General features: G+C 44.1%; 1 protein-coding gene across 11 annotated transcripts in view; it reads right to left on the bottom strand.

Moving 5' to 3' along the window:
• Positions 1-15,509, bottom strand: part of Thrb (thyroid hormone receptor beta) — a 327,549-nt gene that overhangs the window by 310,774 nt on the left and 1,266 nt on the right. For 4 of the 11 annotated variants that reach the window (XM_034497306.2, XM_076931602.1, XM_076931601.1 and 1 more), the window contains exon 1: positions 14,942-15,082. The exons of 5 other annotated variants lie outside the window; for them this stretch is intronic. The gene's annotated coding sequence lies outside the window, so the exon portion shown is untranslated. Of the gene's footprint in view, positions 1-14,941; positions 15,083-15,330; positions 15,468-15,509 lie in introns of those variants that run through there. 2 more of the 11 variants (XM_076931595.1, XM_076931600.1) reach the window with 2 other exon arrangements.

Below are 15,509 nucleotides of genomic sequence, written 5' to 3'. Positions count from 1 at the left end.
CTGTACTGTTCCTCTGTAGCATGCACAGATAAGTCAAGGGATCTAGTGTTATACTTCTGAAATACATGAGCCCACAGCTATCAAACCCCCTGGAGTCAGGATAGGGTTATTTATCATTTTAGGCTTTGTAAACGATTAAAATTTTAGTTAAATGGCTACCATTTTTGTTTGGGTTTCTTACATAAGAACAAAGGGAATAAAACAAATGCACAAAAAGTAATGACTACAATGAAACACAATTCTCTCAGCAAGGAATGGGTATGTTTTGGTAGGTTGGATGAATGCCACAGGCCATGCATACGGAAAGCTTTGGATCTATCTATAGGTACAAGGTCAAATCTACACCTCCAACACTGTGGAACTATCACTACAGGACCAAGTTCAAACATTCACAGGTGGACTGAATTGCATGGACTTGTATCAGATCAGCACATGATAAAACACTGTTCTTACAGACCCGAGAAGCCTTTGAAGGCTGTCCAACACACTACAGAGAAAAGAATGACTTGATACAGTACATTGCACTTTTTAGTTAAAAGAACATCAATTATAATAAATCACAAAAGACACCACCATATTAACATGTTTCCCCACAACCACTGTTCTGAAAACCTAATATTCTGTTTAGCATAGATCTCGGAAACTGGTCATGCTCTCTCTAGTCTTCAGAGCAACGTTCCCACTCTATCCAATTATAACCATCAAACACCAAAGACAGGTCCCCAAACAGAAAGTCAGGACTTTTTTTTTTTCAAATAAGAAACTATGACAAACACAAATAGTTATGAGTTGAAGTCATTCAAATTAATGTTTTATGAAAATCTATCAAAATATTATGAGGAATGTAAGATGTTACAAATGTTATAATTTATAGTATCTCCAATTTTCCAATTTCCATTTGCATATTGATTTACAATGTATGTTCATTTAATACACACACACAGAGAGAGAGGGAGAGAGAGAGAGAGAGAGAGAGAGAGAGAGAGAGAGAGAGAGAATGTGTTAGAATCTTACAAAGTTTAACCAGGCATGGTGGCTTATACCTGTAATTCTAGAACTTGTATGGCAAAGACAGAAGAGTTGTTCAAAGTTTAACAACATGCCACTTTGACAAACTCTTTCGTGCCTTTCTGAAGAAGTGCTTGAATATTCTCCAAGAAGATCCCAGGTCAGGGTCAAGTCAATTTCTGATGGATTCAGACATGCTAAGCTTAGAGCAGTGGGGTAGCCTCCCTCTCCTCCTGGGGCCAAGGCCCTTGAAAGAGGCATTATGGCTGTCAGACTCTGTCTCTAAGATTGACAGTACTTCCTGGGAACTGTATCCCAGGCTGGCATTAGCACCCTTCTCTGCCAAGTGCCCAGGCCTCACCCGCTGGACACCCTCCTTCCATACATGCTGGAATCTGGCTCTCCCCACCTGGAACAGTGCTCTGCCACAGACTCCCAAACGAACAGCTTGGAAAGTCTATCTGAAGACTATGTAAAATTGTGAATTTTGAGCCAGACAGTTCGATTTCACACTTCCTCAAACTTCAACAAATTTAAGTTTTCTGGCATTATATTCCATTCAGAATCTGCTAAATGAATAGTGACCAAATGCAAACAACATTTTGCATTTGAATGTAGATGTATACCTGTGTATACACGTGCATGAATGGGTATATATGTATGAGACATGTGTGTACATGCATTTATATATGTGTGTATATGTTCATATTTTAATGGAACAAATATTTTAAAAAATCATAATCTTATATTTTTCTATTCTATTTTTTTCTATTTGACTTAAAAATTTTTTCTATTGTGACACACAATATGGATTCATGATCCACTGGAAAGTTGTTAGGGAGTAGTCCATACTTGACAGGGTTGTCCTATATCTCCTTATGCATAACACATGCTTTTATCTTCTTTACTTATTTAGAAGAAATTAACAAGTCCTTAAATTCCCATGTGTCTGCAGAGGGAGCCCCTGGGGAATTTGCATATTCTCCCTCAGCAAGTCTGATCTGGAGCTCCAACCTCTGCATTTCTGAGCAGCACAGGGTAGTACTGGTTTGGTTACTGTGAGGACAGCTTCTGAGGACTGACTGACTTGCATCTCGCTGAGGAGACCGGGAAGCACAGAAGCCAGGCATAGAACACACCAACACCACACAGAGGATGCTGCTAAAGTAAGGGGCCCAAAAGCTCAGAGTGCATACACATTTCCTCAAGATACACAACACAGCAGCCAAGAAGTCCATGTTGTTCCATGGGGTGTCTGGGGACACCCATACTTCATAACTCTCTCTTCTGTGGTTTACATTCTATTTACTTTCTCCATAACCTACACTTCAAAGCCACCTGCTTCAGATGGCCCCCAAACCACTCTGAAGTGTATTGTCTTACTCTGTACAGAACAAGGCAGAGCCACAGCTAGTCTCAAAAATCCAGCAGAGCAGAGGGTGAGACACTGAGTTTGTTTCAATTAGAGAACTTGTTAACCCTGAAACATGCTTGGCAAGGTACACCACACTCAGACTTTGTATGCATGTGACAGGAGACATTCATTTGAAACACAATTGTTATAATTCCACTCACTATGCTTAGAATTCCCAATGGAGGAAACACTGAGCCAGAACTGTAGCTCTTCCTGGGATGATACTGGATGTCTGAGGGTTTAGCTTTCAGAATTGGGGTATGCACACGCTAATAAAATAAAAACATCAGTTTGGATGGGCTTCTTGGGTGTGTTTGTGGTGTGGGCATATCTGGAGGGACAGAGAGTATGTTGCCTACCACTGAACCCAAATGTGCAGCCGGCACAGATGTGGTGTTAGGTGAAGGTTTGATTGGAGAAAGCTAGTGACCTCAGTTTCCCAGATTTTGTGTTGCCTCCTCCTACCTGTGAGAACCAGAATCTGACGAACAGCACGGTGAACCTGATGAAAAGCATGGGGAAGGCAGGCTTTAGACTAGGGTTTAAGGCAGTGGCTTCAACCAGGGAAGGTTAAGGCCTAGGAGATACTCAGCCATGTCTAGCACAACTTTGGGTGTGCATCAACACTAAGGCCACCCACTGATGAGAAGGCAGGGGTGAGGCATCCCATAATACACTGGGTTGTCCTCATATCAAACAATTCTCTGCTCCATTATGTCAGTACAGAGGTTAGCAATCTGCCTGAAGTTCCAGAGAGAGAAAGGGAGAGAGAGAGAAAGGGAGAGAGAGAGAGAGAGAGAGAGAGAGAGAGAGAGAGAGAGAGAGAGAGAGAGAGAGAAAGAGAGAGAGAGAGAGATATGCATTTCCCCAGCTCCTCATTCTCTCCTAGATATGGATGGTTAGGTCACGGAAGCTAAGTGTGCCTCCTGCTTCAGTGGATCCATTTCCAATAGTGAGAAACAGCTGTTGATGGGGTTGGATGAGAACCAAGCTAAAGTCCAGACAAGTCCAGCAAGCCTCAGGGAGGGTATCTGGTCTACTCTACAAGTCAAGAAGTCAGTGAGGAACGGCTGAAATGTGGTCACAACTGCTGTGTCCTGGCCTCCTTGTCTCCTGGCTGCCAACAGCTTCGGTCCTTTGCCCAGGTGTGAGGTTTGCTCTTGTCTGCTGAAGTGCCAAGCACAAGATGTCAGAGACTAACATTAATTACCTCTGGAGGTGATAGACAAGTCCTCCTTGGCCTGTCAGCTGGGATACCCCAGCACCCACAATGACACAGGTCGTCATCTCTTGTGGTCTGCTCTCTCTCCCTGGCTCACAGTCCATGCTGTCCCACTGCTGGTAGTTTGTACTTGAAGCCATTCCTTGGGCAAGTCTTAAAGGAGTCCTGAGCAGAAAGCAGCATTGGGCAGGGAATGCTGTCATCAGAGGGTGTGGAGCATCCACTGACCCCCCTTAGGAGTCCCCTGAGTGTAGAACCAAGCACACAGCCTTGGAGCTGGCCCCACTGCCTCCAGACCTTCAGAAACACAACTTGGGGGCACATTCCATTCCCACCCATGGAGAGAATAAGCAAAACCACATCATTTGCTCAAGGAAAGCAAGGATCAAAAGAGTCGGGAGCAAGGGCATAATCCCCATTAGTCACTGCAGCCCCGCTAGTCAAATCTCTACAAGGCTAGGAGCGTCCTAATAAGAAACAGGATATGGCTTAGAGAAGGGACAGACGCTAGCAGTAGGCTGAGGCCAGGATGAGGGGCAAGGGCTGTTGTAACTGCCACAGAGCCTAGCAGTCTCAGAGAAGTGGGCATCAGAACCACAGAACAACAGAAAACTATTTTAAACTGGTATTTTAAACACTGGGAAGCAATGAAGACATGAATGGTAAGACCCCCACCCCCACCCCCAGGACGATGCCCAATTGCTGATCACCCTCATAGGGGGAATTCTGAACCATAAAGGGGAAAAGGCCACAATAAATGCTAGAAACTGGAAAAACTGCTGCAAGCACTCTGTGGCCAAAAGTTCTTTATAGTGTGTGTGTGTGTGTGTGTGTGAAGGTTGTCTGATGTCAGTCTCAGAATGTTAGTCCAGCAGGAACTTATCACCTCAAGTCCTTGCTGTCATAAGTTGAGACTGTAGGCTACGTTTACCTAGCTGGTTTGTTTACATACATACATACAGCACCAGGGGATCACGATCTCTCTCTCTCTCTCTCTCTCTCTCTCTCTCTCTCTCTCTCTCTCTCTCTCACTCAGAAAAGAACAGGCAAGCTTTTCTGCAGGCCAGCCTATTCCCTTATTCATAACGTAGGCCAGCAGGCCGTGTAAGTGTATATGCTGGGTCATCTGAGGACACTAGGGTGTTCATTTTAAAATTAGATTCATCCTAATTATATGAAAACAGCCCACGTGTGGTTGGCCAAAACACCAGGAAAACATTACTCAGCACCTGCCTGCTGGGTGTGCCTTCACCAGGACACCCCTGAACTGGTTTAACATCAGGTCCTGCCCTCTTAGAACTTCAAATCTAACAAAGAAACACCTCATTGACAAATAGGAGCTCTAGAGGCAGAGCAGCAAAACAACAAATGTCATTAAGTGACCTAAACACATAGTGTTCCCTGTAGACAGAGGGTGAGGAACATTCACAGAAGCGACATGTGTTTACTGGGCAGAATCAGAAAGACTTCCAATCTTGATTCTATACATAGGCTTTCTTTTTTATTTTCAAGCTGAGGACCAAAGCGAGGGCCTCCAGTGTGCTAGAGAAGCCCAGCCCTTGCTGGGTAAGTGAATGTGTGTGTGCATGTGTGAAAGTATGTGCATACTGAACTCGCTTTTCTTTTAAAAAGAAAAATATCGGTGGAGACTGAGCTTAAGTCTCCTCACCTGTTAGGCACGTATTTTCTCCATCACTGAACGAAGCTTTATTACACCATCTCTGTGCTAGCTGGTTTTGTGTGTCAACTTGACCCAAGCTGGAGTTATCACAGAGAAAGGAGCCTCCCTTGAGGAAATGCCTCCATGAGATCCAGCTGTAAGGCATTTTCTCAATTAGTGATCAGTGGTGGAGGGCCCAGCCATTGTAGGTGGGGCCATCCCTGGGTTCTATAAGTAAGCAGGTTGAGTAAGCCATGAGAAGCAAGCCAGTAAGCAGCATCCCTCTATATGACTCTGCATCAGCTCCTGCCTCCAAGTTCCTGCCATTTGTGAGTTCTTGTCCTGACTTCCTTTGGTGATGAATGGCAATGTGGAAATGTAAGCTGATTAAACCCTTTTCTCCCCAATTTGCTTCTTGGTCATGATGTTTTGTACAGGAATACAAACCCTGATTAAGACGATCTCATAAGGGATTTGGATTTAGACATCTCTTGGTTTTGATCTCCATGGAGTTTCTAGACTCCTCCCCATTTCATACTCAGGATACAGGGGCCTTCTTCTGAACTCATCCACCATGGAGCATCATAGTAACATTCTCGAGCCATATACCCTAATAAGAGACTTGTTTTTCAACAGCCGACAACAGCTGAAGCACACTCTGATAAACATCTTGTTTATCCCACATATCTTGTTTTGCTGTTTAGTGCCCACAGCTGCATGGTACATGGGGTGAAATGTCTTCACCTGTGTTCACCTGCTTGTGCTTATAAATACCCAGGAATTCCTTGTAAGGGGGTGAATACAGAGAATAGGAAGAGACAATAAACTGGACTTGATCACACACCCTGTCTTGTCTCCATTCTTTGAGTCTCTTGCTAGGCCCTGACCTGCAGACTGGAGCAGCAGAGAGCGGGCTGCAACATTTTGGCCCCAAAGCATTGGGCAGAACCGTCTGCAACACAGTAGCTCCAAGCGTGTGTCAGTGTGGGCCTCAACAGATAATACTCAATCTATGGACTATTATAAAAAGTTCTTGCCAACTCTTGGGCTAAAGATAAATGAGATGACCTAATTTACTCATAATTAGCATTTTATTAAAACTACTTTTATTTGTAACTAGATGGTATTTGTATAATGTTATACTGTATTGTATATGAGGCCAGTAAGAGGAGTGGTTCCCACCTTGTTCTCTGACAGGATATCACTAGAGCCTGCCTGTGGGGTCATCACTAGCTGGGGAAAGGCACCAAGAGATTTACTTCTATAGGTTGAAATACTGAGAGTTAGCTACAACTGAAGACACTATCTGGATCAACTGTTTCACACTAGGAATCCCAACTTTCAGAAATATCAGTAACGGTTTGGACAGTCAGACTTGTAGACACGAGAGCTGAACCAGTACACCTGAGATCCCAGCACGATTCTGTTCAGCACAGATTGGTTGTCACGTCTCTTTCCTTCTTTCTTTTACTGACGACTGAACCCAAAGTCTTTTAACTGTTATGCACCATCCCCTGAGCAAACCCCTCAGTCCTTCTTACTCCTTTCTTAGAATAAAATATTTTAATAAGAAATATACAGTTATAATTAGAAGGGAGTGTTTTCCTTGACCTGTGTTTATTATCAATGCCTCTTACAGTTCCTTTGTGGGGTTATTTTTACCGACCTGGCTGAATATATGATAAAGGATATTTATTATTGGAAAGATAAATAAATATCTTTTTATAACTAAAAAAGAGGTGACCAACTTTAGTAAGCAATACTAAAATAAATACTATGATAATTAATATTTTATAAATCAAACTTATGTAATGCATCATTTGAACATCCTTAAACCCTTACTTCAGAGAAATAATTCAACAGCTCTGGCTTTCTGCCCCCCTGACATCTCTACTAATGTACTTATGCCGGCTTAACAGATGATGAAAGTTCAAACACATCAACTAACACTTCATACTGTTCATGTCAATGTTTCTATTATGCTGAGTAAAATAAAATACAGATTAAAATTAAATTCACTGGTTGCTTTTATAAGTTAATGTGATTATCAGACAAAGTTTTACCTATGTGGCTCACAGCATACTTCCCTCACACAGGGCAGTGGTTGCTACCAGAGGTTTCCAAACTTCAAGCTACCATGTTGTCTAAAGAATAAAGTTTTAATGCTATGTAGTATGCCCATTTGCTTACATCTTTTCTATGGCTGTTTTCTCTCCATAGTTGTAGACCCAAAAAGATACAAGAGGACCTCTCTGTGAATGTATATCACTCTATGACCCATTATAAAAAATTCTTCCCAACTCTTGGGCTAAAGATAAGTGAGATGACCTAATTATCATATTATAACTAAGAAACTCAAGCTTTGATAAAACAAGGTATTTATTAAAACTACTTTTTATGGGGATTGGGTAGTACTTGTACAATCCCATCCATTCATTCAATCATCCTCACCATTTATAATTTTGATTAAAGAAATGAGATTGTTAGAATATCAATAATCAATACTGAGTAATGTATCAATACAATAGCAGTACTATTTCTCTCTGGTCACAGAGGAGCAACTGTGTTTCTGTCAGACACAGGGAACAAAGGTACAATATCCCTTAAGATCACACACTACTGTGAAGAAGATGAGAGACAGCCTTTAGGCTTCATCTGGAAACATCTCAAAGAGAATTTAACATGTAATCTGTTTTCAAATTAAACTTGAAGTTCCCTCAAGCATAAAATCATCCTGCTAAAAATATGATGAGAATTAAGATGAGAAATTTTTCACACGTTGAAGAAAGTTAAGCCTGCTTCCAAAGACATCAGGCAACAGGCAAAAGCCTAGGCTTCCTCCCTTGGCCAGGGAAGGCATCTGAAGTCCGCCTGCCACGGCAGCCTCTCTTGCTTTCTGCAAGTACCAGAATCCTCACAGGTTCTGAATGCTTTCAACCATCTTCACTTCCCATGTTATTTCTTGTTCTTTCTGTCCAGAACCCTCTCAGTCCCTAGCCATACATTCCCATTGTGCCATGTGCTGACTACTTCACAGGACTTATCAATACTGTAAATCTGTATCCAGTATCAATAGTTGTTACCATGCACATCTGACACTGGCAGAACCTAGATGTCAGCCAATGCTTAGACCATATACTGATTTTTACATTACAAAGGCAGAAGCTGAATACTCTATAAAGCCAGGTTAAGCCAGGACACAAATCCCCACACTCCTGCCACCCAGGCCTGGCTCCTCATTTCTGTGCCAGAGGTCCTTACTGTAGTAACTTTGCTGCCCATCACACAAACTTTGTTAACATTTTTGGCACTGGTACCCAAGTGGGTAGAAGGCAATGATACTGACAACCTACAGTGTACAGGACAGTCCCCCACCAAAGACTTATCTGGTCCCAAATAGTAATGTCTGCTATTGAGGCACTCTGCACTACACTGTAACCTCCTATTCACTGTCCCAAGAGGCTCTGCACATTTCCTTAGCAGAGATTTTTAAGTGTTTGTCTGTACCCATCATGAGAACATATTTTAAATAATAGTAAATACTACATATGGGACACATTTCCAAACACACCTTCACCTTGTAATTATTAATCTACAGAGTGTACAAAAATTTTAAACCTAAAGAAATAGGATTTTATACCCTCCAGGGCTTCAGCAGTGCCAGTGTTTATTGAATTCTGTATAAGGACTAGGCTACAGAATAAATCAACCTCAAAGGCCATTGTTTATATTTTTAAGGGACATTTGGTATTAGATTTTTTGGTCCTTTGTTTTTTTTTAAATGAAAAAAATCAGACAAGACTCTGCAGCCTTCTAGTTTTCCATGCTGTGACTACATTTGGGACATAAGGCAGAATCTTGAGGTACTGAGAAATGTGAGAAAAAGATGAACAAGGTGGGAAATAGCATGGTTGTTTAGCGTCAAACGTTTCTGCTGGGCCCACATTGCTGAACCCTGGGAAACCAGTCCTGAGAAAACACTAAGATGGTGGAAGGTAGTCTCTTGATCCATCCTGCCTGCATAGGAGCAACAGATGTCAAATCCAGGATATTCCCTGGATTCCTCAATGTTTGCCACTAAACCATGAAACACATCAGCTCTCCTCAACACAGAAGCATAGCAGCTGCCTCCGACTGCCTACCTGAACTCCAGATTTGGCTTCAGCTGACTTACTACTTGAGGCTCCAGTAGTTCCTTAAATTATGCACAGTGGAAGAGAGGAATGGTTCCCTTAAGCCCTCTTTGGGCTCTAGAAACTCGGGTGAATAACAGTTTAGCTGATATTGGGTCGCTAAATGTTGGGTGTGCCCTCCATGAGGTGGCAGTATCCCATTAGGGAATATAGAAACACACATATGTGCATGTGTTCAGCACAGAACATGTTTGGTACACATGAGCATCTTTTAGTAAAACAGGATGCACAAAAATGAAAACTAGAAGAAAATATCATGATAGAGAAGATGAAATGGAATTCTGATGTGTAGACCAGCAACATTTTCAAACCACAGCTTGGGCCATGAATCTGCACCTTGGTTTTTGGTCTTTCAAAAACCTCTACATAAATGTCGCTTTTGGTAATCACTGTTTAGCAGCAATTCAAGGTTATATTTTTCTGGCCAAAGCCTCAAATATGGTTACTCTGGGTTTTAAGTCTAGATATACATATTGTGCAGATTTAACATGTCATGAACATCTTTGGCCATTGGACACATTTTCTGGGGTGCACCTTTGAGGATATGTGTCTGTGGTAATGAATGGGCCTTAGGATGTTTCCAGAGACACACTTCTTCAACCTTCTTGGGTTCAAATCCAGGCCCTCTAACTATCAATTTAGAAAAAGTAGCAGGATTCATCATAGATGGTGGCTTCTCACTGACCAAGAGCTGCCAGCACACAATGCCTCAGGGCCTCCCTAAATTAGGACATTAGAGACACAAGAACATTAGCGTTGGTGTCAGTCATTACTCCAACTCTCAAAGAAGACGAAAGCATATGATCAAGACTCAGTTTTTGGATGTGATATCTTCTCAAGTTCTATAATTCACTAGAAAGTTCTGGAAATTAAAGTAGAAATGAGCATATTCTGTCAGAAATTCATGAGCCTCAATACATTCAAGCCCTTAGATTCAGTTGGTGGATCCTGGTGGAGTTCTCACCGTACCACAAGACAAATAGCTCTTAGAAATACAGTGACTTTATCTTCCCCCGACCCTCAGCCAAGGGTCTTAGATGAAACCCAACGGGCATGTCTATTTCACCAGTGGAAGACCCTGCAGCACACCTGGGCTTAATTTTTGCACAGTGTTCCATCTGTCACTGGCTACATTCTGAATTTCAAAGCATGTAACAGAGCCAGGTACATGGTAGACATATGCATATCTGCAGGCTGAGAAATCAAATCAAGGCATGAAAATGACTTCCAAACAAACAGGTTAACTCATCATGCATTGCTTATCCAGCTTTGACACAAGCTCAAGCCCTAATCACAGAATCAGTCTCATGCTCTGGCTCCTGATGGAATCCAGACATTCATTTTTAGCCAAGCCATGATAAAAGATGGTGCTCATACTGACATGGAAGAGAAAGAGAAGCTGTCCTGCCCCAGCCCTTCCTCTTATAATAACCATACCCATGTGCCAAGGTCTTTCTAGGCACTCCATATCAGGGATGGGCAAGCCCCCACACAGGTTCTCATCACATATTAGAAGTGGGACAGAGAAGGAAACAGAAATGTCACTCTGAAAGACAGAGCTACAAAGATCAAGGCACAAAGCATTAGGGTCCCTGCTCAGGAACTCTACCGCTACAGGGTCATGTTCAAATGTACAATTTGGGAAATTCCTTATTTCCCAAAACATCGATCTTTTCTTCCCTCCCACTATTAAAAGTATTACCATTACTTCATAGGACTTTTAATTGAATGGTTATTTTTATTATTTCTTTTACAACACATGAATATGTGTGAGGGTATGTGTATCCAAGTACAGATGCCCCAGGAGTCCAGAAGAGAATATCAGACAGAGTTATGGGCAGTTATGAGTTGCATGATGTAGGTGCTGTGCACTAAACTCAGGTCTTCTGAGAACAAGCACTCTTAATTGCTGAGCCACCGCCGAGCCGCCATCTCTTCAGCTACGTTTTGCAGGTTTTTATTATGTATTTACTCCGACACATTTCTAAAATTTAGTTCTCTATAAAAATAAATTACCATGATTATCAGCTGCAATTTTCTTGTGTTCTGAATTGGCAAAGATTGCTGTGAATTATAATTTGAAAATGACCCTTTAGGTACCAAACTCTGTTCACTTGAAAATTCAGATAACTGAACACTCTTCACAATCACCTGGATCAGAATATGTTTATGAAAGTGGAAAAAAGGCTGGGGGAGGGGAAACCCAGGCAAAGGCTGAATGCCTAACAACACACAGTAACAAGCAGGTTATTTCTAAATCTATCACCAAGAACTTTTTGGGGTTATGCTAGACCCCACAAGCCTAATGTCCCCCTCCACAGCCAACAGTTTTGTAGCCTAAACACTGTCAGTCCTTGGTCCCCCCAGAGCTGCCAAAGTCAGGGGCTTTGTTATGGTGTCAAAGTAGAAGTCCCTGAGTTCACCAGGTGATGAGCAGTCTAGAGGTTCACTCTCGGCCCTGACAGTGCCTCTGGAGTGAGTAAGATCCGGCTTAAACTCAGGTAACTAAAGGTCAATACCTTCAGGAATCAAAGGGACTGGAGATGTGCAAGGCAGAAGCACTGCTGAGGATTTATACACAGCCCAGGCAAAGGCAGGGAGGAGGAACTTGGAGAACTAACTATACAGAAAGGCAGATCAGCTGTTACCAGATGGAGAGCAACAGAGTGAGGGAAATGCAAAGATTAACCCCCCACGTGTGTGTGTGTGTGTGTGTGTGTGTGTGTGTGTGTGTGTATGTGTGTGTGTGTGTGTGTGTGAGAGAGAGAGAGAGAGAGAGAGAGGAGAGGAAAGAGACAGTATGTGCGTGCGTGCGTGTGTGTGTGTGTGTGTGTGAGAGAGAGAGAGAGAGAGAGAGAGAGAGAGAAGAGAGGGAGGAGAAACAGTGTGTGTGTGTGTGTGTGTGTGAGAGAGAGAGAGAGAGAGAGAGAGAGAGAGAGAGAGAGAGAGAAGAGGAAAGAGACAGTATGTGCGTGCGTGTGTGTGTGTGTGTGTGTGTGTGAGAGAGAGAGAGAGAGAGAAGAGAGGGAGGAGAAACAGTGTGTGTGTGTGTGTGAGAGAGAGAGAGAGAGAGAGAGAGAGAGAGAGAGAGAGAAGAGAGGGAGGAGAAACAGTGTTTGTGTGTGTGTGTGTGTGTGTGTGTGCACGTTCACACCTCACCAGATTTTAGGCATGTCCAAAATGGCAAGGGTTGAAGTACTTAGGCATTAGGGTCAGGACAATGGTTTTTTGTTGTTGTTGTTTTTTTTTTTCTAATTTGTTCAGTCAAAATTTACCTAGTGCCTATGGGGTACTAAGTATTCTTCCAGATGCTGGGAGAACAAGGGTGCACTAAGCTATCAACCCTGCTGTCCTCCTGGACACCACACTGTCATCTAGAACAGTCAGAATTCAGTGTCAAAAGGAAATTCACAAGTATCAGAACAAAAGAACGGTTCTGACCATATCCAGTGTTGAGGGGGAAACAGAACCAAAAGCAGAGAGGCCCGTTGAGAGAGAACTCAGGGAGAAAGACTGCCCTCACCTCTACTGATTTCCATGGAAAAGATGAGCTTACTACACAAGACGTGCTTGCTAGTAGCTCTAAGCATCCATCGCTGGATGGACCCAGCATCTACAAACAAGCAGGGAAGGAGAGGGCCTCAACTTTCCTTTCCTAAGAAGAGTTTAACTAATCATCCATTTCCAGAGGTGCTGGGTCACAGGGAAGTTGCAGCTAGTCTCTTATTACAGCAGAGTTTACCACAAAGAAGCTGGAAGGGGAGAGGTGGAATATTTATCCCCTTCTAGTGCCAGTTACTTTATATAGCAATACCTCGATGTCAATGAGACTAAGCTTTTGCACTGTAATGCCTGAAAGAATAGTCTCATTAAATAAATAGCAATTCTGAAGCAGTTCAGTATCATTTGCCTTTACTCCCAAAGTAAAGCAGATTTTCCTTTCCCAGTATATAACAAACAATCAGAATTCATTTAAAAAATAGGATCCTAATAGTTTCTTTTTAACATGGGAAAGCAGTAAGTTGTTCTTCACCAATCTCTTCACATAAAATGGTTCAAGCAAACACACTTTTTACTTAATTTCTCCCTGGGTTAATTGAAGCACAGACAATAAGCATGAAAACGCTCTGAAATCCGCCCCTGTTCAAAATACTTCCCACTCAAACGCCTTTTTCATTAATGGTTCCCAGCACATGACTTCTTTCAGAACGGGGAAATAACAAGCTGAAGTGAATTAGAGAGATCAGTCATCCAGAATATTCAGAATGAATCATGGAACGTTTCTTTACCAAAAAGAAATGTTTATTCCTTTGCAACACAGTGAGGCAATGTTTCATTATAGTGTCAACAAACATGCTAAACCGGAGACAAATCACATAAAGATACTGCCCAAAGCGTCTACAGTACTTAATACGGTCATCAGTAACAAAATTGCTTGCGCCGTGTTCTCCTATTTATGCATTGAACAAAGAATATTTGATTTGTTCAGTTTCAAACAGGTCTTTAAAACCGATCGCTAGTATCTAGGATCAACCACACTCGAAGAGGAGGAATTTATGCAATGTTATTTTCTCATTCAACACAGCCATGTGCTTGCAAAGGGCAGAATGGAATATTGAACTTGCCTGCCCAGGTATTCATTCTTTACTTTATTTGACTCACTATAGGAATGCTTAATATACCCTTAAAAAACTTCCCACTTGGGGCAAATTATACAGTTAGCCTTTAATTAAAAACAACAACAACAACAACAAAAAGCCATCCACGTATGCACACCCCGCCCCCTCCCTCTTAAAAACAAACCATAAGGCTTTAAGAATTAGCTCCAATAATAATCCCATTGTGGTCACGGGAAATCTTCCTCCAAAATGACAACTAACCCTAGCCATAGAAACCCTCCAAAGATATCTTCCCTGGTCTTGGGGCGCACAGCTGACACCACCCGGATCATCACCAACACGCACGACCCCAAAAGATGCTGCGTCAAAAGAAGCGAAGAAAAAGAGCGACTCCAGAGGGAGCGAGCCCGCGGAGCGGGTGAGAGGCAGTCTGGCATTGACCTGCGCTAACGTTCAGGAGCTTTCTCCTTTCCAAAGCCTGGAGTTCCCGGGTAGGAGCCAAAAAGAGGGGGACACAAGAACCACAGTCCCTTTAAATCGCCCACCCCCGCGCCTGTCAGCCTCTTCCGAACCCCCATGTCCCACAACTTCCTCCTCATGGAAACTTCCACTGGGTTCAGCGCCCAGGATGCCAAACTCCATTTCACAAGGAGCTTGTCCCTAGCTGGGTTCTGGCTTCTGGTCCCTGCACGGGGTGCCCGAGCCCGAGAGGAGCCGGGCGCAGAGGCCCGTGGCAGGGACAGTGCGCGGCTCTGGCCACCCGCGCTCGGCCCGCAGGACCTGTAGCCCCCCGCCCACCCTGCGCCCCCTGCCGCGCCAAGTTACCGGAGCGCTGGAGCCTGGCGGTGGCGCCCCGAGGCGGCGTGCGGGCGAGCTGCGGCCGAGCAGCTAGTGGCCTCCGCTCTGGTGCTCGCATTAGCCATGCAAAGTTAATCCCGCCGCGTCACGCCGGCCGCCCGCCCGCCCGAGGCTGCGCCGTGCTCGGTCGAGCCGCAGTCTCCTCCCCGCTCCGCCCCCTCCGCCACGGGGTCCCGTGTGGCGCGGGCTCCCCGGCGAGCTCGACTCCCTTGACCAGTTAACTCTGCTCCAGCGCCGGCGCCGAGGGGCGCGGCGCGAGTCCCAGGACACTGGCGACCTCTCTGCCGCGACCTGCTCGGGCGGCGAGGTGCAGGGCCTGAGTCCCCGCCTCCCGGGGACCCAGCGCGCAGCCTTACTCGGGACTGGGGTGCCAGCTCCACGGCGGCAAGCGAACCGCCGACCGCTCTTCCCCTCTGGTCCTCCAGCCCGTCCGATTCTCTCAGCAGCCGTGGCAGGCTCAGGCCACCCTGGCTCCGCCAGAGTCGCAGCGACGAAATGGCCTCCCGGATGTGCACCCCGCAACCCACCACTTGGG

The sequence above is a fragment of the Arvicanthis niloticus genome, chromosome 3 (genome assembly GCF_011762505.2).
Source record: "Arvicanthis niloticus isolate mArvNil1 chromosome 3, mArvNil1.pat.X, whole genome shotgun sequence".
Classification (NCBI taxonomy): Eukaryota; Metazoa; Chordata; class Mammalia; order Rodentia; family Muridae; genus Arvicanthis; species Arvicanthis niloticus.
Note: the sequence above shows the minus strand (reverse complement) of the source record. Positions and strands in the feature narration are given on the sequence as shown.